Source organism: Rhinolophus hipposideros, assembly GCF_964194185.1.
Source record: "Rhinolophus hipposideros genome assembly, chromosome: 16".
In the NCBI taxonomy this organism is placed as follows: domain Eukaryota; kingdom Metazoa; phylum Chordata; class Mammalia; order Chiroptera; family Rhinolophidae; genus Rhinolophus; species Rhinolophus hipposideros.
The window spans coordinates 34,513,593-34,540,602 of NC_138062.1; the positions used below are offsets into that span (position 1 = coordinate 34,513,593).

At 33.2% G+C, this 27,010-nt stretch overlaps 1 protein-coding gene across 1 annotated transcript in view; it reads right to left on the bottom strand.

Moving 5' to 3' along the window:
• Positions 1-1,059: 1,059 nt before the first annotated feature.
• LOC308509101 (uncharacterized protein) overlaps positions 1,060-27,010 on the bottom strand; it is a 718,677-nt gene continuing 692,726 nt past the window's right edge. Inside the window, exon 12 of the transcript XR_013995126.1 lies at positions 1,060-1,295. The gene's annotated coding sequence lies outside the window, so the exon portion shown is untranslated. The remainder of the gene's footprint in view (positions 1,296-27,010) is intronic.

Consider the following 27,010-nt stretch of genomic DNA (forward strand, 5'->3'; position numbering starts at 1 on the left):
TGGGGGAAAAATTGTGTACTTAAAATATTTTTTTGATGAATATACTGGCATATCTGATTAACTGATTGATTAAATTTCAGAACTTCTAAAGTCAGTGTCATGTGCACGAGGAACTGAACCTCTCACATTCCTTGTTTACCTATCTCCTCTAATACATCCAAAACACTGCCTCCAGAAGTTCAGTTATGTTTCAAACTTAAATTACTACAATCCATTTAATGCATTATTACAATTAATCTCCAATTCATTTATCTCATGTTCAATTCCAAACTCCTATCCTTCTATCTTGAATCACTATTTCGGTCTTAAGGACATCTCGCTGACTCCTCTATTTGTCCTTATTTCTCTATATTCTTCTATATACATTTCAGTTTTTAATCATGTTAAAGTCAATGGGCCATAACTTGAAGTTATTTCTTGCTAAGACCTTGAAAACTCAACTAGAACCAGTCCTGGACAAGTTCGACTCTCCACCATCTCAATGTTTGTACCTTGGTTGCTGATCCAAGTGGAGAAAATGACTCAAAAGGGCAGAATGATTAACCCTTAATTCTCAATCACTAATATCCACAGGTCTTAATGCTCAGTCTTGACATTAACTGTTTCTTAATTCAACCCCATATCCACATCCTGAAGTGACTACTTCAAACATCCATAACTATGAGCCTCTCACACTTCACGCTTCTACCTCTATCTTATATGTTACAGAGACAGTAGATACGATCAAATCAAACTACTTTAATTTCCTTTTCAAATCAGCAAAATTTCTTACACTTGTAACTTCTCTGCACCCCTTTTTTTTAAATTAAAGTTTATTAGCGTGACAATAGTTAGTGAAGTTACATAGGTTTCAGGTGTACAATTTTATAATACATCATCTGTATATCACATTGTGTGTTCACCACCCAGGATCAGTTCTCCTTCCATCACCATATATTTGATCCCTTTTATCTTCATCTACCACCCCCCTCCGCCCTTATCCTCTGGGAACCACTAAACTACTGTCTGTGTTTATAAGTTTTGTTTCTTCATTTGTTTTTCTTTTCCCTTTATTGTTTTCAGTTTTATATACCACATATCAGTGAAATCATATGGTTCTTGACTTTTTCTGTCTGACTTATTTCACTTAGCATAATAATCTCAAGATAACATTCACATTGCTGCAAATGGTAGTATTTCATATTTTCTTACGGCAGGATAGTATTCCACTATGTATATATACCACATCTTCTTTGTCGAGTCATCTGTCAAAAGACACTTTGGTTGTTTCCACGTCTTGGCCACAGTAAATAAAGCTGCAATGAATATAGAAGCACATATGTCTTTATGGATAAATGTTTTCAGATTTTTTGGAATAGATACACAGGGGAGGGATTGCTGGGTCACATGGTACCCCCCAACACATTTTTTTTTAATAGTAGAATCCTCCTTTGCAATAATCAGCTTGTCACTTGTGCTCCTTATGCAATGGATACAACCTCTCACCTTTCTCAAGAAACTTACTCCCAAACATCTGGTCTTCTGGCTCTTCCAGAAGTCCCATTTTTGCTCTGAGCTATAAGTCTCCCACCTGCTGTATAACTTTATCACTCTACTCCTTGGCACCAAACACCAAAAGAAAAAAAAATGCTAACGACTCTTGTCTTTAGTCACCTCTAAATCTGTTGGTTTTCTCAATCTACTTCAAGAAGTCAAAATGATTCAACTCCCAATAGTCTAATTGGAGATTCTGCTCCTGCTCTGTTTATCACGGACTCAATGACACTAATAGACATGCTCTGTCCTTATCCTGCTTGATCTCCCAGCAGGATTTGCACTAATTACCTAACATTACCTAATTGTTAGGTAATGGCCCTTAGTTAAGAGGAGCATTGATAAATATTTTAAAGTGGTCTGTAACAAAGGGGAAGCACAGTGAGGTCCTATCTGAGCCAATCATAGGCAACTTGCTTGGTTGGGAAACTATACTTAAATTGAGCCCTGATAGATGCATAGAGGCTGCTTGGGTCAAAAAGAGGAAAGACCGTTCCACATATTGGCAGTATCTCGTGCAATACCAAGAAATAGGGAAAAGAAGGACACATTCAAGAAAGCACTCTTCTCTCTCTTTTATATAGCAATTAATATCTGTTTATTCCTGACATCTGTCATTACACAAATTTCCATGCAATATTATTCCAAAGTAGAGGTATGTTTCATTTGTAATACCACAGTTACACTTTTACTTTAATATATGTGATGATTATGTTTGAAAAGTGTTTTACTCCTTATATTCTAGTCTCCATAGTGGTAAAAACAGGGCCTACTTTTATTCACCACCATATCTCCAGTATTTAGTATAGTGACATATAATAGCGTCTAGTTAATATTGTTTAGATGAGAAAGGGATATAAGGAAAGCAAAGGTATAAAGTTATATGGTGTGAGGCTGGAGATATGGGGCAGATCCAGATCTTGTAAGTACCCTAAAAGTTTCACAGACTTTCTCCTGTGTTACAAGATAAAAGAATACTGAAAACCTTAATTGAAAAGAAACAGCAACTACTAAAAGAACAAGGGCTAGAATTCAAGTCAGTTTCTTCTTCTTGCAACTTTTCAATTTTCTCATTACTCTGTTTCCTAATTTTAATTCACATTTTACTAAGTCTAGGGAATTTTTAAAGCTTCTAGAAAAACACTATGGCAACTTAAATTTGAGTTGCTATAAAACTGTAATGGTTCTGACCCTTTTATTTCACCTCTCAAAAAATAAAGCAAAATAAAAATCTAGTGTAATGAAATGACACTTTACTTAGTATAGATTTTTATCTCATTTACTTTTATGGCAAATTTTTTAAACCTGCTAAAGTTTATAGAGCAATTAAACTATGTTCTCAGTCAGGAAAAACAAAAACACATACACATAAAAGAGCAATATGGTAAGTAGTTAATTCCAGATACCAGGCTCATTTTTACTACTACTTACTCAAGTTGAATGAGTATTTGTTTTGTAAAATAAAAGGTAGGTCCTGTTGCAAATGAAAATTTATTTTTGTTTCTCAAAGACATGTTAATGTTTTGCGATATCAGAGAATCACTGTGCAGCCTAATCAGATCAATCAATAAATTAAATTAATTGCAGATTTAAATAGTTTTCTGTTGCTCTTCATTTGAATTGTTACTGATTTTGCAGCATAGAATACTGATTTGAATTCAATAAAACACATTGATATTGACATGATCTTTGAATGATAATGCAGTACTATCTAAGATTTCCAGTCAAATATTGAACCTGTTGAAATTGATTTTATTTCGGAATGTACTTGAAAAAATCTTCAAAGGTTATTAAATGGATAAAACTATTTGAAAATTGTTCCAATCCATCAGACAAATATAAAAGTATGGACTTTATAAATATAATCATAGACATTAATATGAAACCTGCACATTTTCAGTGACTTTTATAAAAAAATTCAGCAACATTGCATAAATTATAAATTTAAAATATGCCTTTGTTTACAGAAATAGATAAATCAAGGTTAAAATTATAACCTACATAAACATTAAAATCTCCTGGAAAATCAGGAGATTGATATTCATAATATTATTATGAATGTTATTTGGGAACATATTTTCAAAATATGTGTGTTTAAGGCTGGAGTAGAGAAAACCAGTAAAGTTTTCTATTTACAAAAAGGACATAAGAACTTATCTTTCTGATGCTTCTTTCCATAATAATTCATTTTTATACATGAAGTACAATGAACAGAGTGTAAAGTTGCTTTGATGATTAAAAGCCACTATTACAGTTACTATAATAATGATACAATACGTCTGATAAAGGTTAAGTGTATGCTCTATCATACAAGTGGCACTGGAAAAATACCTAATATAATTATATTAATATTTTTAAAGAAATTTATTCAGAAGATGGAGGAAGAATTATTGTGTGATACTCTTGTAAAACTTATAATCTTATTTTTAAAGATATTTCTATTATTATTGTAATAAAGTAAAACATTTATAGAGTTTAATAAGTATGAAACTTACAAATGAAAAATATTTTTCTTTGAAAATCTCCCTTGTGACTACCAGCCTCACTCTCAGAGCTATCTATACCTGGATATTCCCATTTATATTCCTATGGATAGTTGTCTCCATAATTATAAATAAGGTGTTATGTATATATATTCTTTGATTTATCAACTTGCAATATTTATTTGTTCTCTGCTGTCAAAGAAAATAAATCATCTCAATGTCTTCACCTTCCTTTATCTCCTTCCAACATTTGTTTATAAAGTCTTCTATTAATTTCCTTTTTTAAACCTTCATTTCCAGATATAAATCACTATCTCTGTTCACTGACTTCTTTAGGAGAAAAACAAACAAACAAACAAACAAACAAAACACTTCACATGTGCCTTCTCTCCATCCACTCCTAATAGTTGGCATCAACTCTCAAATTTTTCATTGTCAACGTCTGTAGTATTTGCAATACCAGAATTTTTCATACTCTGTCTAGTTGGTGATTAGTGAGACCTTTAAAATGAAAATGTATAATTATGCTTAGGTAAATATTATTCTTTGCAGAATCATTTTGTCTAATTATACCGATACAGAATGAAATATAATAATGGGATTTAGTCCTCCAAATTGAAAAAGTATTCAAAAAAAGGGAGACTAGCAGTTCAAGTAATAATGGTAAGAACCCTGGAAAGACTTGGAAAGAAATCCCAAGATTATCATGGGCAGTATCCGTATCTTGATTAAGTTGCGCTTTTTAATAGTGCACCTATTTCTTTTGTCCGTGTGAAAGAATAAAGAGAATTAGGAAAAAAAACTCACTTTTATGAAAAACAAGAATTTGTATTATAAAGGCATTATCCAAATGTGAGCAAAGTGTAATATACTATTTAAAAACAATTTGAAGACTCTAAGGAATTCACAATATGTAGGATGAAACAACCGTCTCTTAAATGGTTATCTTATTCTAAAGAAAAGATTATTCACTTTTCCAAAGGTTAGCCCATGATTTATAGCAATTTTGTTCTCTGTAAACCAGATTTCTGCATCACAAACCCAATGTGATATTGCACCTTGCTGTAGGTTTTTACTCATGTTCCTCCTATACATTCATTACGTTTGTTTATACAATGCAAAGAAGAAATTTCCCTTATAATTAAATAGGAGTATATTAAGGTGTTTTATAAATAATCCTTAATATTTTAAGGTAATGTATCATGTCACAAATTACCTTATACTTAGCATTTACCTCGAAATAAATTTAAGCCAACAGTAGCTTCAATTTCCTTTGAAGTCTTTCATTCTGTTGAATGGAAAAGTTATAAATATATAACTTTTCCTATACTAAAGAACATCCTCTTCCATTGGTTAAATCAAAGTGTTAAACATGAGGACAGTGGAACACATATCAATATCTCTTGCTTTCTCAGATTAAGGTAACTATAATAGTACAATACTATTGTCTGTTGGTTGTCAAATCACAAATCCTATGTGGACCTTATGAGCAGCATATTAACATACATGCATTCAACTTGGGCCTTTGGTTTACCAACAACATTCGGGGAGGATGTGGGTAATACAACCCAGACATGACAGTTTCAAACGTAATATGACATGGTAGAGAACATAAAATACAGGTGGAAATTAGGGGTTGAAAGAAAAAAATAAAAACACCATTGATAAAAGCTACACTTTTTACACCCAATAATGACAACAATTAGTGTTGTTATAGCATATCTCACTTGAAAAAGCCAAAGGACAAAAGGTTAACAAAAGCACACACATCTTATTCAATTACTCTTAATTTATGCAATTAACCTTGCTCATTAAAGGAAAAACAAGACATTTTTTAGTTCATATTGGATCTTTTTTGTTTGAATGTGTAAGGTTTCAATGAGAACCCAGTGTTCAAATTCAATTGTGTTCTGAATTAATCATGTTCATAGTATGAATGTTCAGCTAAAAATGACTAATAATTGAGCTAAAAATGACTAATAACCTGACCCAAAATGATTAGTAGCACTTATCTATTTTTGTATTTATACATTTATGCATCTATATATCTATACATTTACAGTTCTACCTATATATTTATATAATTTATCTATAGATCCATCTATTTATCTCTCTAAATCTGTGTATGTATGTATGTATGTATTTATATTTATCAGGTCTATCACTATGCTAATATGTCTACAGCTTCATCTCTAGCTCTTTACAGTAGCTTATTTTCCCCAGGACATAATTACTTGGGGACATATTTAGGTCAAAATAATGATAATAAATCAAATATCTATTTTTTCTGGTTCTAACTGTACCCAACCTGCAAGAACTTCAGCTTTCTCTAATTTCTCTCAATTAGTTCTGGTAGCCCTCAGGGAGTATATTATATTTACACAAGAATGCACATGTGATGATAGTTTGTGATTTTGTTCCAGAACTATAGAGAAATATCTTTTATTGGTGGTGGCACTTCAGAGCTGCCAACTAAACCACTTAAAAATAAACGCTCTTGTGCATTCTTATTTTTCCACTCTGCATATAGTATATTTAAACCATTGTGCGATCACTCTGTCTTTTTTAGAATTTATAGTTGGCTTGTAGAATTTTAAATACGGAACGGATGTTCTGTTTCCCATATAAGGAACTAATTCATGTATAAAGCATTCAGCCTAGTGATTTTTTTGCCATGCCTTAAGTACATTTTATATATCAACTTTATTGAGGTTTAATTTGCCTTTAATAAAATACTCCCATCTTAAATGAGTTTGGGCAGGTATATAAACCCACATGCATTCGTCTGCTAGGGCTGCTGTAAGAAAATACCACAGACTAGGTGGCTTAAGTAATAGATATTTCTCACAGTTCTGGAGGCTAGAAGTCCAAGACAAATGTGTCAACATGTTTGTTTTCTCCTGAGATCTCTTTTCCTGGTTCACAGATGGCCATCTTCTCTCTGTGCCCTCACTAGCCCTTTCTCTGTACATATGTTTCCCTAGAGTCCCTTCATCTTATAAGGACACCAGTCCTACTGGATTAGGGCCCCATCCTTAAGACCTTATTTAACTGTAATTACTGCTTTAAATACCCTATCTCCAAATACAGACAAATTGGGAGTTATAGTTGCAATATATGAATTTTGGGAGAACACAATTCAGTCCATAACCATATAATGACCATAACAATGCAAAGAACAGTTCTGTCAACCTTGTAAGCTTTCTTACTCAGATTTGTACTTATTTCCACCAAACTACCCACCCAACCATAGCCCCAGATTATTGCTACCATTTCTAGAATTTTACATGAAAGAATCACTGAGTGTATAACCTTTTGGTCTGTTTTCTTTAACTTAGTATTCATCTATGTTTTTGAGATCATCCATGTTTTTGCTTGTATTAGTAATGTACTGCTTTTGGTGGCTGAGTAGTATTCTAATGTATGTACATACGACAATTTGTTTATCTATTGACCTTTGATAAATATTTGGGTACTTTCCAGATTTTTACTACTAATAATAAAATGACTATGGGTAATTATATCTAAGTCTTTGTGTAGATATAGGTTTTCATGTCTCTTGCATAAATACCTAGGATTTGTGGAACATATGGTTAGTATACGTTTAATGTACTGTTCATGTATTAAGTTGGTGCATAAATAATTGTAGTTCAAAAGGTTAAAAATAATTGCAAAAACCGTAATTACTTTTGCGCCAACCTAATACATTGCGTATATGATTAATACATGCTTGAAATTTATATATATATATATATATATATAAAATTATATATATAATTATATATATATATGCCTGTTAAAATGTGTTATATATATGTAATTATATATAATTTATATATATGTGTGTGTATATATATATATATATATATATATATATATATATATATATATATAAATGCCTGTTAAAATGTTTTTCAAAACAGTTATACTATTTTGCCTATTAAAAAAAAACTATCATTTTCTCATAAAATTTATTTGGCAAATTTGTTAAAAATCAATTGGCCATATATGTTTTATTTAGGGCTTTTTTTTTTTAGAGTGATCTATAGATCTATTTTTATGCCAATACTAGAAAGGCTAAATGATTCATTTTTTTCATAGTACATCTTTTGGGATGCGAAGTTTTCTGCATTTTTTTTTCTTTACTCAAAAATATTTTGACTATTCTAGATCATTCGTATTACTATGGAAAAGCTAGTTTCAGACTGCCCATTTCTATTTTAAAAGCCTAATAACAATTTTGATTTTAATTGTGTTAAATATACAGATGAATTTGGGGAAAATTTGTATCTAAAGAACACTTAGTCTTCCAATCCAGAAAAAAGAGAGGGAAAGTTTAATACCCTTATCAGATAAATAATTATGGCTGTGTTTCCTTGATACTACACCCAAACTGGGCAAGTGTAGTTACTTAAAAGTTTAATTGCAATGTGTAATTTGAGAACATAAATTAACTTGTTATACCGTGTTACATTAAAACTCATTGATCTACTTTGTATTTAAATATATATAAATATACACATACATGTATATGTGTATACATATATAAAAATATATATGTATATTTATATGTATATTATATATGTATATTTACATGTATATAAATACATAAATATACATATATGTGTATATTTATTTATATATATTATATTAGTTATGCATAATTGTGTGATATCATGTGTTGGTCACCTAGAAAATTTTTATTTAATGCATAATGCACATTTTTCAGACATTGACATATTTCATTACATGATATTATTGGGAGACAATTTACAAAGGACCTCTTGCACTCACATGTACCATGAGGAGTATGCAAAATTTTCAAGGCTGTGACATCAAATTCTTTCATAAAAGCTATTTCTCAGGATAGTTTATGCAGATGGAAATAGAGAGGTGAGGTAATATATAATAGGAATGTATTACATGGTATTGCATAGTATCACATAATATTCAGGGAATGTATCATAGTAGATTCCATAAGCTCAGGGGTCTTTTTCTGGACTCAGTGCATGGGCAGGCTCCCTCTTACTCATCCTGTGGGATTGGGGGCACAAGAAACAAGTGTAACTATGCTGATGCTCCTACTACTGTTTTTCTGTGATAGAGTTCATTGTGTCTGAACAAGTAGTCTCATGTCTTCTGTCACTGTCCATGTAATGTACAAGGCTAACTAATTATACAGTTATTTTATTAGGAAATCTCCTGCGTCTAGCTCTCCTTTGTATTGTCAAACTTACTAAAATAGAGTAGCATCCAAATATTGCTGGCAATGAGGATTGTCACAACTTTCTGCAAGGGGCAGGAGTTCGGTACCTCAGGCTGATCAATAGAAAGAAACAGCTGGGAAAATAAATAGTCCTCCATTTTTTTGCTTTCTATTAAGGAGGAACCAGGGACATGGTTGTAAGACAAGTATCAAGAGGTAGACACAGAGAGACCTGCCCAGGCTTATACTACTGAAGTAAAGAAAATATTCTAAATGATTTTCTATAAATTTGCTCAATTACTAGGCATCTTAACCTGGGATTGGTGGACTCAGAAGAAGTATATGGATGAGCTTATGGGCTATGAATCTCTGAAACTAAATATAAAATTGTTTGATGTTCCTTTTTTTATTGAATACCATCCATAAATTTTATGATATTGGAAACGGGATCCATGATCCCAAGAAGATTCAATAGGCCAGTAGCAATTGACTCATTATATAAAACCCAAAACAATTTGAGCACTTTTATGGATATACTTCAAAATTGCTTAACCTCATCGAAGAGTATTGTCTTAACATATAAAAAACAAAGATATACACAGACATACATAAAAAAAAAAACATTGTCTTTTACCTATTTCAATTTAATTCTCATAAATCAATGGTATGGTAACATAATTTCTATCCCTCATCTAGTAATTTGAAAGGGTGGTGGGATATCAGAAAGATTAAGTAGTTTGTTTCAGACTGATTTGCTGTAAGTACATAGACAAACCTCATAAAAGACTATTACTTTCAACTTTGTTGTTGTTGTTAAAGCAGGCTTTTCCAAATGATCATAGCCCTAACAATGGCTGAAGTTGGAGTGAGAGTACCACAGTACATGGCATCTTCTAGGAGATGGACTGCCTCTAGGATATTTATATAACTGTTTCACAAACAATTTGATGACCTCTGAATGACAGCAGTACAAATGCAAGGATGAAGTAATTTTAAAACTTGCAAGTAGGAAAACAATACTGGCATGGTAAAGATTCATAGAGTCTTTATTCCTTATACTATCCATGTAGTCATATTTCTATATTCACCATCCTAAATTTCTCATTTTTTTATTAAATTTATTATCTAACATGCTATGCTTTTGTCCTAATGTCACATGATTAAGGCACATTTCTAATACTCCAACATTGACTTCATTTTGAAGAATAATGGTTAGTCACACACTGATTGTATCTCTGGTCATTATAAGGGACTTAAAAGTTGCATATAGAAAAGGCTGAGAACGATGGAATATTAGTCAGCCTTAAAAAAGAAGAAAATCCTTCCATTTGCAACAACATTGATGAACCTGGAAGACATGCTAAGTAAAATAAGCCAGACACAGAATGAAAAATATTGCATGATTTTACTTATGTGGGCTACATAAAAAAGCTGAACTCATCATAACAGAAAGAAGAAAGGCAGTCAGCTGAGGCTGCAGGGTGGGGGAAAATGAGATCAAAGGATGCAGACTTTTAGTTATAAGATGAATAAATGATGGAGACAAAATGTACAGCATGGTGACTACAGGCAATAATGATGTATTGTATGCCTGAAAGTTATTGCTAAGAGAATAGATCTCAAGTGTTCTCACCACACACACACACACACACACACACACACACACACTAACTATGTGAAGTGATAGATATGTTAATTAACTTGATTCTGGTAATCATTTTGCAACGTTTACATATATCAAACCATCACACTGTGCACCTTAAGTGCATACAATTTTTATTTGTCAATCATAACTCAATAAAGCTAGAAATGCTAGCTCTTTCTTTCATGAATATTTTTTTAAGTAAAAAATAAAAAGGGCTGAGATAAATTGTACTGGATAGTAAAGAGTAGGAAGAGGAAATACGCTGCATCTTCAAGTATGTTTATACTAAGATACATAAACAGAAGTTTATATTGAAAATCATTTGAAATGCCTAAGTTGATTTTTAAGATAAAAATACTGCACAGATTTCCATAAGTTTCAAAAGAAATTTCTCTGTAGATATTTTAATATTTGAGGAAAATATCCCAACTATGTTTTCATCAAGATTGTGAAGTGCCAATTTTCGGTCACTTTCCTCACAGTTCGTGACTGAGCTCTGCGGAAGTTATTTGGATCCAATCCAATTTAGTTTGTGGATCCGGTTGGCAGACCCTTTGCTCTCTGGATTTATAGTGCTAATGCAATTGAACAAAGAATTAGCCCCTGTGCAAAGCAGAAGCCTAGTCAGAAGCTTTTAAGTGAGAAATGAGAAAGCCATGTGAAATCGTTGTAGAGAGAGAACAATTAAGTGCCTGCTGCCATATGTGCTGTCATGGCAACCTCTCACCCAAGGTGTACTTATTACTATTTTGAGAAGCAGGAATTTCCCTTGGGGGATTGTAACACCCCAATCGGCCTGTGAAAGAGGACCTTCAATTTTAATCCACGTGTTTTATAATTCCTGTACTAAAGTGTTTTATGTTGTTTTGTTTGATTTTGTTTTGTCAGGTGTGATTTTTTTAAAATTTAGAATAATTCAAAAAGTGCTTTTTCCCATGTATTACACTCAGAACTTCCATCATTATTCTTTCTAAACCCACTGGACTCTAATTTTTTTTCTAGGTATTAAAGAAAATTTCCCCAACATATCAATAAATTATCTAATATTATTTTATAGATTAAAACTGCCATTGCATGCATAATACATTTATTCATCAAATTAGCTGGCATGGGTATGAATCTGACAGAGTATGTCTCTTTGACCCAAGTTAAGCATCTCAATGTTAAATTAGAATTGTGCACATTGAAAGTGACATCTTCTTGGCAGTTTCATCAGACTCCCCATTAAAATACCTATAAAGATGTCAAATGTTAAAAATTAATAATGATATAGAAAACTAAGATTTAGGGAAAAGAAAAATACGAAAAAAAAAAAAAAACCCAAAACAAAACACTAGAACCAGAAGTGTGAGAAACTTCCATTAATCTAAAGTTGATGAAATAGAATTAGAGAGAACCATTTGGAAATCACCATGCTATGGCCATTCCTGGAAATTGATAAACACAGCTTAGGAAGGTCCACTTGATTGACAGCAAAACAAATGTTAGCCTCCACCTATCTACCCCACCCAACCCCAATCAATGATTTAAAAAAAAAAAAAAAATACTTCCTCTAGCCATTTTTAGAATTAACCTGCTATTCATCATTTGACAAAGTTATTTCCTTCCAAGCACCAGGTATTGCAGGAATAAATTCTGTTTAGAAAAAAAACAATAAAAAGCCTTTTTGCAATACATTCAGGGGCATGCAGCTACTACAAATAAACTGAAACAAGTTGTATTGAGATAGTGAAAGCTTTGCATGCAGTGCATTATATGGATTAGAGATTTTCAAGTACACTGATGCTATGAGTAAAAAAAATAAAAATGGTTAAGATGTTCTTATTTCAGGACTGTGGAATAAACTAGATGAAAGATTGTTTTTCATTGGGATTGGCTAGGAGCTGGGAACTTCAGGCAGTATTTTAGATAAAGATCTAAACATACAATCATATTAGCCTCTAAGCTGCCAGGGTCGGAACTGACATGATGTATTTACACTAAATTTGGCAAAAATTAAGATTTTAGAGGAAAGTAGATTTTAAAATGTGTATGTGTATTTGCAAATTATACCATAATAAAAGTCACCATCTAACTACATTTAATTATTCCGGTTAATATAATTTTGTTTGATTTTAAAATTCTTCCCAATGTTTATTTGTATTTATCTGTATTTTGAAATATTACAAATAAGTTAGTCTTGAATGAATTCTAGCTCCCTTACTCTAGCTCTGTTACAAAGAGAGCTAGAGTTCCCTTACTTCTTAGGTCTATGATCTTGAAAACATTTATTTTATTTAATAGACATTTAATAAAGCTGCTATATGTTTAGCTTTAGCAATATTAACTGATGTAATCTTCATAACAACCATTTGAAATGTTTTTCTCTTTACTTATGAAGAAACTGAGATACAGAGATTTAGAAACCTTACTCAAGGTCACACAGCTGCTAAAAGGTGGAGCCTGGTTCCATCTCCAGGCTCTTTGCCATATCACTACACTGCCTCTGACATCTGTTATACTGACCTGTTCCATAGAGGTCATGTGAGGATTGAAAGATAAAACTTCATGACTTCCTAGGAATATATCTGGTACACTGCTGATTTGCAATAAATACTAGCTTTAAAAATGAGCATGTTATAAAATAAGAACTAACAAAATTAAAAAGTCAGTTTAATATTCCATAAGTTACATATCAAATTTATAAAAGCATCTGCAGCAAAATAATTGAATGAGATATACCACAATATGTGCAGTAAGACTTTAGATGATATACATGGGTATGCATGTGTGTGCATGCAATTTGTTTTTCTTCTAGATCTGTAACAAGTTAAACAGTGAGATCTTGACTATGAAATAAAAGTGGCCAGTGAAATATGCACTTAACACTCAGTCTCTGTATGTACTTCTCTGTTTAATTAGTTAATTACTAACCTAAGAATTATTGCTGAAAACATGTAAAATAACCAAAAAAAAATGTTGAAACTCCTACTCTGTTCTCATTTACTTATTTTCTTATTTGTAAAACAGCAGATTTGAGGGTCTTTGCTGAACATGCAAGAAATAGAAAAAATGGATGAATGGATGGATGGATGGATAAGGTTGAATTATAAATTGTCAAGTTCTGTGCCATGTCTTAAGGAACACTAATATTTTTTTTTTAATTAATTAATTTATTTATTAGTTTCAGGTGTACAAAACAAGGTAATACTTAGACGTTCATCATTTATATCCCTCATACTGTGAACCCCCCTCCCCCCATCCACTATCCCTCCGACCTCACACTGAACCATCACATTATATATATAAAATTATAGTTGGCATTCATTAATGTTTAGCTTCTGATGTACAATGCCATGATCAGGTATCCACAGTATCCCTGAGGTGGTCTCCCAAATAGGACGCATGTCCATCGGATACCCAACAAAATCTTTACAACATTATAGAATACCTTCCCCAAATTAATTTTCAAAAGAAAAACCCTGAGGCCATCTTGTGGTTACCAGCTGCTTCCAAATCCCTTCACCTTTCCCCTTATCCCCAACCCCCTCCCACACACCCATCTAACCACTCTCGGTTTTTTCTCTGCGTCCCCAAAACTGACTCTGATTAGTTCATTCACATAGTCTTTTCTTTAGATTCCATATATAAGTGAGATCATATGGTACTTGTCTTTCTCTTTCTGACTTATTTCACTTAACATAATGTTCTCTAGATCCATCCATGTTGCTGCAAATGATAAGATTTCTTTCTTCTTTATGGCTGCGTAATACTCCATTGTATAAATGTACCACAGCTTCTTAATCCAGTCATCTACCGATGGGCATTTTGGTTGTTTCCATATCTTGGCTATTGTGTAAAGTGCTGCAATAAACATAGGAGTGCATACAGATTTTTGAATTGGAGTTTTGGATTTCTCCGGGTAGATGCCTAGGAGTGGAATTACTGGATCATAGGGTAGTTCCATTTTCAGATTCCTGAGATACCTCCATACTGTTTTCCATAGTGGCTGCACTAATCTGCAGGAGGAACACTAATATTAACTGAAAGACTTTCAAAAGCAAATTTTATTTCTAAAAAATATAAAATTATTTCATAAGATTGATGCTAAAAGGAAGGGGAGTTAATTCGGAAGAAATAAGTATCTTCAAGGGCCTAATGACTATATTTAAATATGTGTGAATATTCATGGACTATTCGTGTAAAAAGATGATTTTTTAGGACGTTTCCAAAAGAAGTCAATCAAATAGAAGGTAGCAACAGTACGAATCTATGCATTACTAGAAAGATATTTGAGTTCCTGATCAACGGGGATTTAGCATTCATTAATGAATGATTTCTTGTCAGGAATATGGTAGACAGAGTAAAACAACTGCCAGATATCTGTGCTGGGATAACATTAAATTCCTTTAAATGTTATTCTCTGGTTCTGTAAGTAAATGGAGAGGGTTAGAAAGCATATTCCGGTGACTCCTAGATTCAGTGGTTGTATTATTTGGCTTCATTATTATCCTTCAGTACTGTAGTTCGGCAGGAATTCCAATAACACATAGCTGCCGATTTTTCTAAAACCTTAAATATGGAATACAATTTAGGGATTATATAATCTAACCAAAATCTTTACTTTAATTATTTAAATTTCTGTCAGGGTAGCATAAAATGATGCTTAGGAAAGGTAAATTTTATTGCCCAAGGTTAATCAGTTAGTGGCCAAGTCATGATTGGAAAACACATGTTCTGTTTTGTGGCTATTACTTTTATTCTGCTCTGCTTCTGGCTAAAAGTGAGCCATTTTACTGACTATGTTCATGACACCTTCTTGTGACACCTAGAAGTGTAAAAGCTATCTTGGGACCTTGAAAGGTGACAGCCTAAGAGAAGAAGCCAACAATTTCAGGTGTCAGAGTAAAATAAGGGAAGGATGTACAACCTCCTTAATATTACAAAAACGGATTTAACTGACCCTGAAGCCTCTCTACATCTGACCTACTTACTTTATCAAATAGGAAACAAAATAATGTTAAATCACTTTTAGAGGGATTTGCTCTAATCTAAAACCATCCTGATGCAGAAATAGAAAGAAGAAAAACAGGAAAATAAGATATCAGATATTGGATGGCCTATTAAAATGTTCTACATATTTAGGTTTTATGCTATGTAATAGAGAATGAATAGGTCTTAAGAAGGTGAGTGAAAAGTTATATTTACATTTTATTTGTTGCTCCACTCCAGTGAAACCTAAAGGACTGAACTGTAGGGTTAGGAAGTCACTGTCATAAACAAGATGTGAAATGACGATCAAATTGCATAATAGGGATGAAAAGTGGAGAATAATTAGGAACACATATAAGACATAAAATCAGTAGTACATAGTTTAATAAATATCTTATAAGACAAAGCCTCAAGCATTATTCAAACTTCTGGTTGGGATAGTGTGAAACTAAGGATTGGAATAAGAATAATTGATGGAGTTAGTAATACAAAATATTTTAGGGATCCATGAGGACGGTCATTCTGAGTGTGCTTAGTTTAAGATACCTTTGGAAAAATACATATTGGGTTATCATGTTGCCATTTAAATAGATAAATCTGAAACTCATGCCAGAAAACTAGCTATGGGAGTAGTCATTTGAGAACTGTAAGCATGTAGATAATGGGCAAAACAATGGGTCTGGATGTGATTACTCCAGATAAATAGTATGGAAGGAAAAGAGGAGTGGATTGGAAACCTGTTGTCGGGGGCAAGAGGAAGAATCTCCCCACTGCCGATGTTTCCTTCCGCATGGGGGGGAGTTCATGGAGCCTAGCCTCTTTCCTCTTTCTATCTTCTAAATCCTTCCTCCATCAAATATGTGCCTTTGAAAGGAGAAATGAGCATGCGTATTTTAAATATCTTGGTCATTTTCATTCTTCCCTTTGAGTGCTGGCTTATCATCAGAGAACACAGAACCCTGTTCTGTGCCTGGGATGTCAGAGCCCTGACTCTGCAGGGGGCATGTATCAACCAAAGCTTCATCCTTCATTACCCACATTAACAGAACTAATTAAACAAACATGCAAAAAAAATTCATTTTTAAAAAAAAATCTTATATCTGCCTATATTTTTTGCAATACTTTTTTTGTTTTGTTTGGTTTGGTTTTGGTTTTGGTTTTGCCATAATTTACAGAATTTAGAGAAGTGTTTTTTATTGGGTTCCTGCATCCTCCCAACAAACACCAACTTATCGTGCTTCCCTGAAAATAAGACCAGGTATTATATAAATTTTTGCTCCAAAAGGTGCATTAGGGCTTATGTTCAGGGGATGTCATCCAGAAAAATCATGCTACGGCTTATTTTCTGGTTAGGTCTTATTTTAGGCAGAAGATGCAGGCCCCAAGAAGCTGACCAGAAAATTATTGTTACAAGTGCGAGAGCTAGAGGATCCTCTATTGTAATAGCAGAGTCTCTGGGAATTGGGAAGCAAGGGAACCTAGAAAATCCTTTGTCTCCTTAATCTCTAACACATCTTCTACTAGGGAGGTCATGTCCCCCAATTAAGAGGTGACCTTTTCGGAACTCACATGTTATGGCAATGGGTATATTTTCTTAAAACAAAAAGCTATTGGTTTCCTAATTGGCATATACAGAATTCTGCTTAGTTTCTGCAAATTTCTCAAGCAGGAATTTATTAATTTTATATGACTGTGCTTGGACAAATATGTCTTAATTGATTTAATAAAAGCTCAGGCATTCTATGTAGCAGATGGTGTTCTAGGTATTATTGAATTGTAGATGCTCCTTCATTCCAGTTTCATAAGACACATGAATCACAAGTAGCTATTCAACAACTTACATCTAGTCTTTCTATGAGATCAATAAAGACTCTGTTGCAAGCTGTACTCCCAGGTGAAAAGAGAATGAGCTAGTAATTGGCATCTTATATTGGATAGTGACAAGCTTAAGACAGTTATTTTCTCTTTCTGAAAGTATTATATGTTTACTATAGAAAAAGGTTAGGGTCCCATAATACATCTGAAATTACAGTTCACTTTATCTTAATAAAATCATCTAAATGCCACTGTGCATACCCAAAGGTTAGTCTGGACACCTTTTCCCTTTGGGCGTTAAGGCATGGGTATCTAACTTTTTCTTTCCCCCTGAAAGTAAGGACAATTTGTTTTAATTAAAGAAATCCTTTTTCAGACTACGTTTATTTCAGCAACAGTCCAGTCCAGGGAGAAACACAAGATATCCACACTAACACTGAACCCTAGAATCTCTGAAATGTCTAGACTATCTCTTTTTAAGATGAGCTAATGCAACATACTACTGAGGGAAAAAAATATGCTGAAGTTACACTGAGCTGCAAAAAACATATTGATTAGTTCATCACCGTATTAATAGCTCTCTCTTCAAGATTACATAACTTCATTACCTTCTAGATTCTATTATTACAGACAATAGGGTTTTGCTTCTCTCAGAAAAGATATATTTATTTCTTTATAGGTAGATCGAGAAATAGAAGAACGGAATTCTCAAGACTGTGAAATATTTCAGATAGGTCAAGTAAGATTGAATTTAGCAAAACAATTTTCAGTGATGAGCTTGTTCTGGTGCACTGGTAGGGACAAAAAGCTCATTTTAAATTTGCTGATGAGAGAAGAAAATAATTTGGGACACTGAGTATAGAAAATCACTTTAAGTAATTTTGCTGTTAAGTTGAAAGAAATACTAGCTAGAAGGAAATAATAAGTCAAGGTATTTTGTTTTTAAGTAATTGAGATATTGGTATATGATAAGAACAATCAAGAAGAGAGGAAGAAGTTGATAAAACAAAAGTGAATGTGGAACTATTGAGGCAACATAACTGAGGACATGGAAATGGATGGGACCTGGTTCATAAATGAAGAGGTAGGCCACTTTTGTCTATGAAGATGGAGACAATCCATCCACAATAACAAAGAGAAAGACGAAGTAGATGGGCACAGATGGAAATAAAGTGGACCTATGTGCTGCTGAGAGCATCTGAAAATTATCTTCTTTTTTATTTTCTCAATAAAACAAGAGAACAGGCATCAGCTGACAGTGAGGAAGGGAGACAGGGTGTTAATTATTTAAGGAGAGACAAGACATGAAAAGACATCTAGGAATGTGGGGAAGTAATACCTTGTTTCCCCGAAAATAAGACCTAGCCGGACAATCAGCTCTAATGTGTCTTTTGGAGCAAAAATTAATATAAGACTTGGTCTTATTTAACTGTAATATAAGTCCGGGTCTTATAATAAAATGTAATAAGACCGGGTATAATATAATATAATATAATTAATATAATATAATATAATATAATACAATACAATACAATACAATACAATACAATACAATACAATACAATACAATATATAATCCAGGTCTTATATTAATTTTTGCTCCAAAAGACGCATTAGAGCTGATTGTCTGGCTAGGTCTTATTTTCAGGGAAACAGCATACAATTAAAGGAACAAAGTGGGATTGTCAAGCAGCATTAAGAGCCTAATTAAGTAAGTAATTATGAAGTTGAAATGAGACCACTCAGTTTCATTTTGGTTTTTTGTTTTGTTTTGTTTGTTTGTTTTCTTCAGCTACTTGAAGCAATATAAGTGAGTGAGTGATAGGGTAACTGGGCAGTTGGAGAACCCCAAGATGAGGTGTCTGTCAGCTAATATGAAAAAGGGTGAGAGAAGCCCAGGGGTAGTTATGTATGCAAAGGAGTGATAAAAATGGTATGTGAAAATTAAACTGGCGTAGGGAGAGAAAATTGAATGAGAGACAGATGCTTGGTAGGTTTAATATACCATAAGATCTAAGCAATTGAAGACATTTTGGAGTTATAGTCAAAAGATACGAAGTGGAAGGCAGAGAGCAGGATACTTGAAATGGAGTAGGATGTGGTTTTTGGTAATGAGATGATTCCAAAATGAATTTGAAAATGGGTAAAAGGTTGGTGAGTTAGTGAGTTAGGAAGAAACTATATTAGAGAAAATATATAAAAGTTGCTCAAAGGCTAGAATAGAGAAATGATCATCACAATTTCATCGTAGTTCTGACAAAATAGCCTGGGGTCATTTGCGTCTTGGTTTCAAATGAAACGAACGCCTACCTCAAAGATTCATTTTTCAGTACATAGGGACAATTATTTCAAATTATAATGCCTAGATATTAGGATTACCTCAAAAGTAACCTTAAACAACTATTTTCCTCCAACAATCACAAAGGAAGATATGGCTTACCTTTTTAATAAAAATTTCTGAACAGAGGATTTAAAATTATGCAGCTATAATACACATATTTCAAACTCTCGTTATAATTTAGTCACAATTTACTCCCTAAATCGTATCTACTTTTAGTTACCATAATGTATAAATGAGATGAAATTATCTTTTCTGTATCTTAAAAAGTGGTATTTCTGTCTTTATAGATACTGAAGCCTAAAGAAGATTGTGCCAAAAATAAAACTGAAGATCAATTTCAGTCATAAATATCTATGTAGTAATCTTAAATAAAATATTATCAAACAGAAGCCAAGAGCAGATTTAAAAATAATGCATCATACTGGGTGGAATTTATTTCAGAAATGCAATAATGCTTCAATATTAAGACATATTTTAATATAATTTATTATGTTAATTGTCCTAATTTAATGGAATTTATTATTAATACTGCATGCTGGAAAGGCAATTGGCATAATTTAATACACATTCATAGCAAAACCACTCAAGTAAATGGATAATGGATAATTCCATCATATGATTAATTTGTGTGTTTCTCAACATAAGAGCTAAAACTATATTTAATGAGGCATCCTCACTAAATTTTGTAAACTAAAATGTTCTCTGCTACAACCAGTATCTGAGACTGTGTATTGGAGGCATTACTTACTGAGTCTGAGACTTGATTTTATACCACTTACAAGCTAATAAATTATTCTGCTACCTCATGTACTTTCTCAGGTGCCTCATATACTGACAATCCCATCAAGTCTGACTTCAACATTGATATACCCTTCAATCATTGTCCTCTTACAACTTGTACCGGATCATCAATCTGCACGTTAGTGCTTCTCCTCTGCTAAGGTTCTGACTCCTTGCCAGATGGCCCTCTCATACAGACATCCTTTCCCCGTTGCCTGGACTCTGATAACCAATTCTGACCATCTTACCTTCATGCCACCAGGTGCAGATACTCAACTTGCTGTGACAAATTAAACAACTTGGTGACCCAAGTCTTCAGAAAGAGAAGATAAATAAAAAGGGAGGAGTCAGGGCCAGAAGGAAAGAGGAAGAAGAGGAACAATTTGCAATATCAAAAATCAATGTGGGAAAAACCTGCACTGTGGTGTCTTTTACTTGCATATACATCAATTTTATTGATTTAAAAAAAATTACAATTGTCAAATACTACCTGACATGATTTTAGGATTTTGCTCAAGCAATGGTTTCAGAAATAGATTGCAGTACAGGTGTCGTGACAATTACCCTACTATAAGGATATTTCTTGGGATATTATTACAAAAGTAGTCATGCTAATCATTGATAGAGAAAGGTTTATAAAGTTTCCTTCATTTTCTGTTATTTCACCTTCTCTTTCTCAGACTTCTTGAAACTTTTAAAAATGTTCTGATTTCCCCATCTCACACACCAAAGACTGTACTTAGGTTTAATTTACTTTTAAAAGTGATCTAACATATAAAACTGGTGTTAACTGTTTTTATTGAAGTATCAATGTATTGATGCAACAATTTCAAGGCTAAGGGTAAACTAGCCTAAGGAATTCCTAAACCTCCAGTAGGTGTATCCATTATATTGAGCTGAAGTAAGACTGTGCTCATTCTATAGGTATAGCTATTTGAGAGAAATTTAAGAAAATCAATCTTGAGAAAAACAAGTAAGTCACTTCACTTTCTTAGAAGTGTGCCAATAGATATTGAAGAACTCCTCAAGATACATTAGTTTTCTACTTAGAAAGTGAGCTCATTGTTTGTAAATGTGGGTGTTGTATTCTTGCAGCAACACAACTTTTCCACTGATATGGTATACTGCACATCGGAAAAGTGAAAATGTTTGTCTATAGTTTATTCAGGTGAATAAATCTAAGTTGCATTGCAAATAATTTAGCATTGTTGTCAGACAAATTCCCACCCATGAACTTTGAAGAAGTGTTTGAAAGATATTATAGAAAAACAAAACAAAACAAAACACAATGAAAGGATACTTTGCAAATTAATTTTTAAGGCACATGTTAAATTGGGCCAGAGATTAACCACTTGGCTTTTTAATGATTGTATTCTTACACTTGATCCATTTGCTGTCTCATTTTGATGTTTTTATTCCTTATTCTATGAAATTTGAAGTAAACTTTTTAAAAATAATATATTTAGTAAAAAAAAATGTCAACATCCTTTTCAAACTTGTTTGAGAGCTGATTGAATTAAATGAAACTACTCCTCTATGAACACTTTTACCTACCTCATAAGGTTGTATACACAGAGGGTGCCAAAAAAAAAATGTACACACATTTTAAGAAAGGAAAAAACTGTATTAAAATTGTAAAACTCAATATATACCAATAACAAAAGATGAATACAAGTCAGATGTACACTTTTTTTTGGCACCCACAGTATATACACTTAAAACAGTGCTGGGGCATAACTTCACCCTTATGAGCATTATCTATTATTATCTTCAATGTCAAAACAGTTAATTACTACATTTCATTTTATTTCATTCCTTTGACAAATAAACATATTCTAACCGCCTGTCCCAGTAGCTTACAGCAAAGCTGTCCTACTCTCTGGGTTCCTATAACTATCCTACTCAGAATGAATTCTCAAAACTTGAAAGTATAAACAATGTAAAAAGACAAAAATGGTAATTAAGAAAGATGTTGACATTCAAAGATTTGGGTAGTAAATAAAGCTAATATGCATAGGTGAAGTTCTTTTCATATTTATCCCCTTTGGTGTTTTCTGAGACTCCTGGATCTGTGGTTTGATGTGTGTCATTAATTGGGGGAAATTCTCAGTCATCACTGTTTCAAATACTTATCTAATAAAATGCAAAACTATATAACTCCTAAAGACAACAGAAGAAAATCTGGATGGCCTTGGATATTGTGATGCGTTAAGAGTCAAAATAAGCAAACACAATCCAAGAATCCAAGAGATAAAAAACTGATAAGCTGGACTTCATCGAAATTAAAAACTTCAGCTATGTGAAAGACAATGTCAAGAGAATGAGAAAACAAGTCACAGAGTGAGAGAAAATATTTGCTAAAGTCACACCTGATGAAGGACTGTTATTCAAAATATAAGAACTCTTAAAACTCAAGAATAAAAAAAGAAAAAGAAAAAGAAACCTCATTAAAAAGTGGGCCCAAGACCTTAACAGACACCTCACCAAAGAAGACATACAGATGGCAAATAGCATATGAAAAGAGGATCTACATCCTATGTCATCAGGGAAATGCAAATTTAAACAAGATACCACTAGACATCTATAAGAATGGCCAAAGTCCCAACACTGACAACATCAAATGCTGGTGAAGATACGGAGCAACAAAAACACTCATTCATTGATGGCAGGAAGCAAAATAGTGCAGACACTTTAGAAGACAGTTTGGTGGCTTCTTACAAAATTAAGAATATTTTTACTATGCAATCTGGTACTCACACTCCTTGGTATTCACGCAAAGAAGGTGGACATTTATGTTCATACATACCTGCACATGGATGTTTATACTGGGTTTATTCATTATTGCCAAAATGTGGAAGCAACTACAATGCCCTTCAATAGATGAATGGATATATCACTAAATAATAATAATAATAATAATAATAATAAATAATAATAATAATAATAGTAATGATACATAAATAGTCATCCATCCATGTAATGAAATATTATTCAGAGCTAAAAGGCAATGAGCTATCAATCTATGAATAGACATGGAGGACATTTAAATGAATATTACTATGTGAAAGAAGACAGCTAGAAAAGGTTACATACTGTATGATTCCAATTATATGTTATTCTGGAAAAGGCAAAACTATGCAGACAAAAAGATCAGTGATTGTCTGTTGAGGGAGGGATTATAAGTGTGCAGAGCACAGAGAATTTTTAGGGCAGTGAAAATTCTCTGCAAAATTTAATAATGACAGATATACATTTGTTCAAACCCACAGGACATAAGGTAACTATGGACTTTGGGTGATGATGACATGTCATGTAGGTTCATCCCTGGTAAAAATGAACCATTCTGATTGGGGATGTTGATGATGGTGGAGGCTATGCTTGGGGGGGAGGCAGGGGTATATCGAAACCTCTACACCTTTCTCTCAGTTTTGCTGTGAACCTAAAACTGCTGTAAAGAATTTCCATCTCTCTGCTTGCCTTGCCCATGTGTTCTCACATGCTATTTACTTTATTCATTAGACCCCTCAGAATATTGATCACATTTGTTTTAATTCCAGGTCAGGCAATTCTAATTTCCTTGCCATATCTGAGTCTGGTTCTGATTTCTGAAAGAATGCTCTTTCTCTTCATACTGTTCTTTGTCGTTAGTCTTAATTTATTTTTTTCCTGATAAATGAGCATGACATAATGTGTAATAGGAAGTGGTATAAATAAGCCTTTAGTAATTTGTTGGTAAGGTGTCAGGGGAGGGGAAACACTGTATATTCCTATGATTATACCTAAATTTCTTAGTGACCCTGTGCGTCTAGACTTGAACTTCCACAGTATTTCTCATCACCCAATGCCCCCCATCATGTGAGACAGGATAACTAGTGTGGGTTGGAATTGGGTGTTTCCCTCTGCCCAAGTGGAAGGGTAGAGGGTGCTGGAGTTGGGTATTTTCCATCCCTCAGGTCAATTAGGCTCTGTTAAAACTTCAGCAGGTTAGGCTCTGGTTAGGCAGTTTCTTGAAAGCATCAAAGGAACAAGGCAAACAAATAAAAAAAACAAAAACTCATAGACACAGACAATAGCTTAGTGGTTACCAGAGGTTAAGGGAGCTGGCACAGAAGAGGGAAAAGGGGATCAAATATATGGGGATGGAAAGAGAACTGACTCTGGGTAGTGAGCATACGATGTGATATATAGATGATGTATTACAGAGGTGTACACTTGAAACCAATGTAATTTTAATAACTATTGTCACCCCAATCAATTTAATAATTGAAAAAAAGAGTACTCCAGAGTATTCCATGATGGTTCCTATTCTCCTCCCCCTGACAAAAGCATGAGACTTTTCTCCTACATTTACTGTTTGAACCTCATACGCTTCATATGGTAAAAGTCACAAAAGTGTAAGGCCCAGCCCTCAAAATATCCTCCTGAAGTGTCTGTCAAACTTGTCTACACTGAGCCTCCAGCAATTTATCAATTATAGTCCAGGTATCCCTACCACACAGTTGGGTCCCTCCAAGGTTTTAGTTTATTGGATTTCTGCTTCCTTAAGTTGTGATTTTTCCGTATTCACTTGTTTGTCTCTTCATTTTTTTTTTTTTTTGGTGGGGCGGGAGTGGGGAGCAGCAGTTGGCCCTATGACCTTAGTTCTCTTGGAGATCTAAGAAGAGTTGTTGATTTTTCAGTGTGTTTAGCTTTGTAGTTGTAAGGATGAGTGGTGACTTCCAACTTCTTATAGATTAACGCAAACCATGCTAATATTTTCCTGAGAAAAGACCAACACTCAACTGATGTATTCTTCCACCCTCCCTCTTTATTTTCCTCCTTCTCTTTCTTCTCCATATCATTTTGGTCCTTCCTCAAGAAATTCTTGTCATTTCTCATTTTATCTCAAAAAACATTTTCCTTGGGATAAAACTGAGGTAAAGATTTCTTTAAAATTGAACCGGGCTTCAGGAAGGACATAGGAGAGAGGCATATTAATCTACAGGTTCATGTCCATATGAGGCGGGATGAGAATCATTTCAAAACTAAGAGCAAATAGCTTCCTGAATAACAACTTTCAAGGACATGTGAAAGATACCCAGAGGCCAAAAACTAAAGAAGAAAGACATTTAAACATAACCTAAATTAGCTCTTATGTATGCATTTTGTTTGGATCCTTTTATCTAGAAAAGGTAGAAGTTGTCCTAGATAATTCTGAAGCCCTCTTCCCACTTTGGAATCCTACAATTATGTGATCATAAGCACACTGGAATTTTCATTACTTCTTAGCAATGAAGACAGTAAATTTTATTCTGAAGCAGAACATTAATGTATTTATTACAATTAGGTCATATTTTTTTTAAAATAACCTTTCTCTTTGTAAAAAGTTATAGATTAGGTAATGAAAGAATAAAATATTAACTTTTAAGAAGGCTTAATGGAAGGAGAATTGACTCTGGGTGGTGAACACACAATCTGATATATAAATGATGTAATATACAGAATTGTACACCTGACTATGTAACTAACCTTTATCATCCCAATAAACTTTAATTTAAAAAAAGAAAAGAAGAAGAAGAAGTCTTAATACTGATCTATCCTGCTAACTTTAAATTAGAAGTTTTTGAATAATTTTGATTAAGGATATTTGAAAGTAGGCATTTAAAAAGGAAGTGTGCTTGTCTTAATGAAGTTAAACATTATTCCATTTTCCATCATACTGAGATGATTAAAATCATAGGGCAATGACATTAAACGTAAATTAGTTTTGATTATTTTAGACGCAACAATTACTAATTGAAAACTCTAAGGGAAAATTGTAACTTTAGTTCCCAGTTGAATTTAATTCTGTATTTGTCTTGCATATCCAAATAGAGAGCTCTTAGTTTTAGCTAAGCAATTTTTGTGGGAAATAAACACTCAAAGTCAAGATGAAGAAAACAATGAAAAATCCATTGGTATTTAGTTAGTCATTTGTTCAGTTGTTAAATAATTTAATTTTTTGTAGTTTTAAGTTCATAGCAAAACTAAGAGGAAGATACAGAAACAGAAATTTCCCATATCCCACCTGTCCTCACACATGCATAGCTTCCTCCCTTGCCAATATCCCCCACCAGTGTGGGAAATTTGTTACAATTGATGAACCTACATTGCCACATCATAATCATCCAAAGTCCATAGTTTATGGTTCACTCTTGGTATTGTACGTTCTATGTGTTTGGATATATGTATACCGGCATTAATCTATCATTATACTG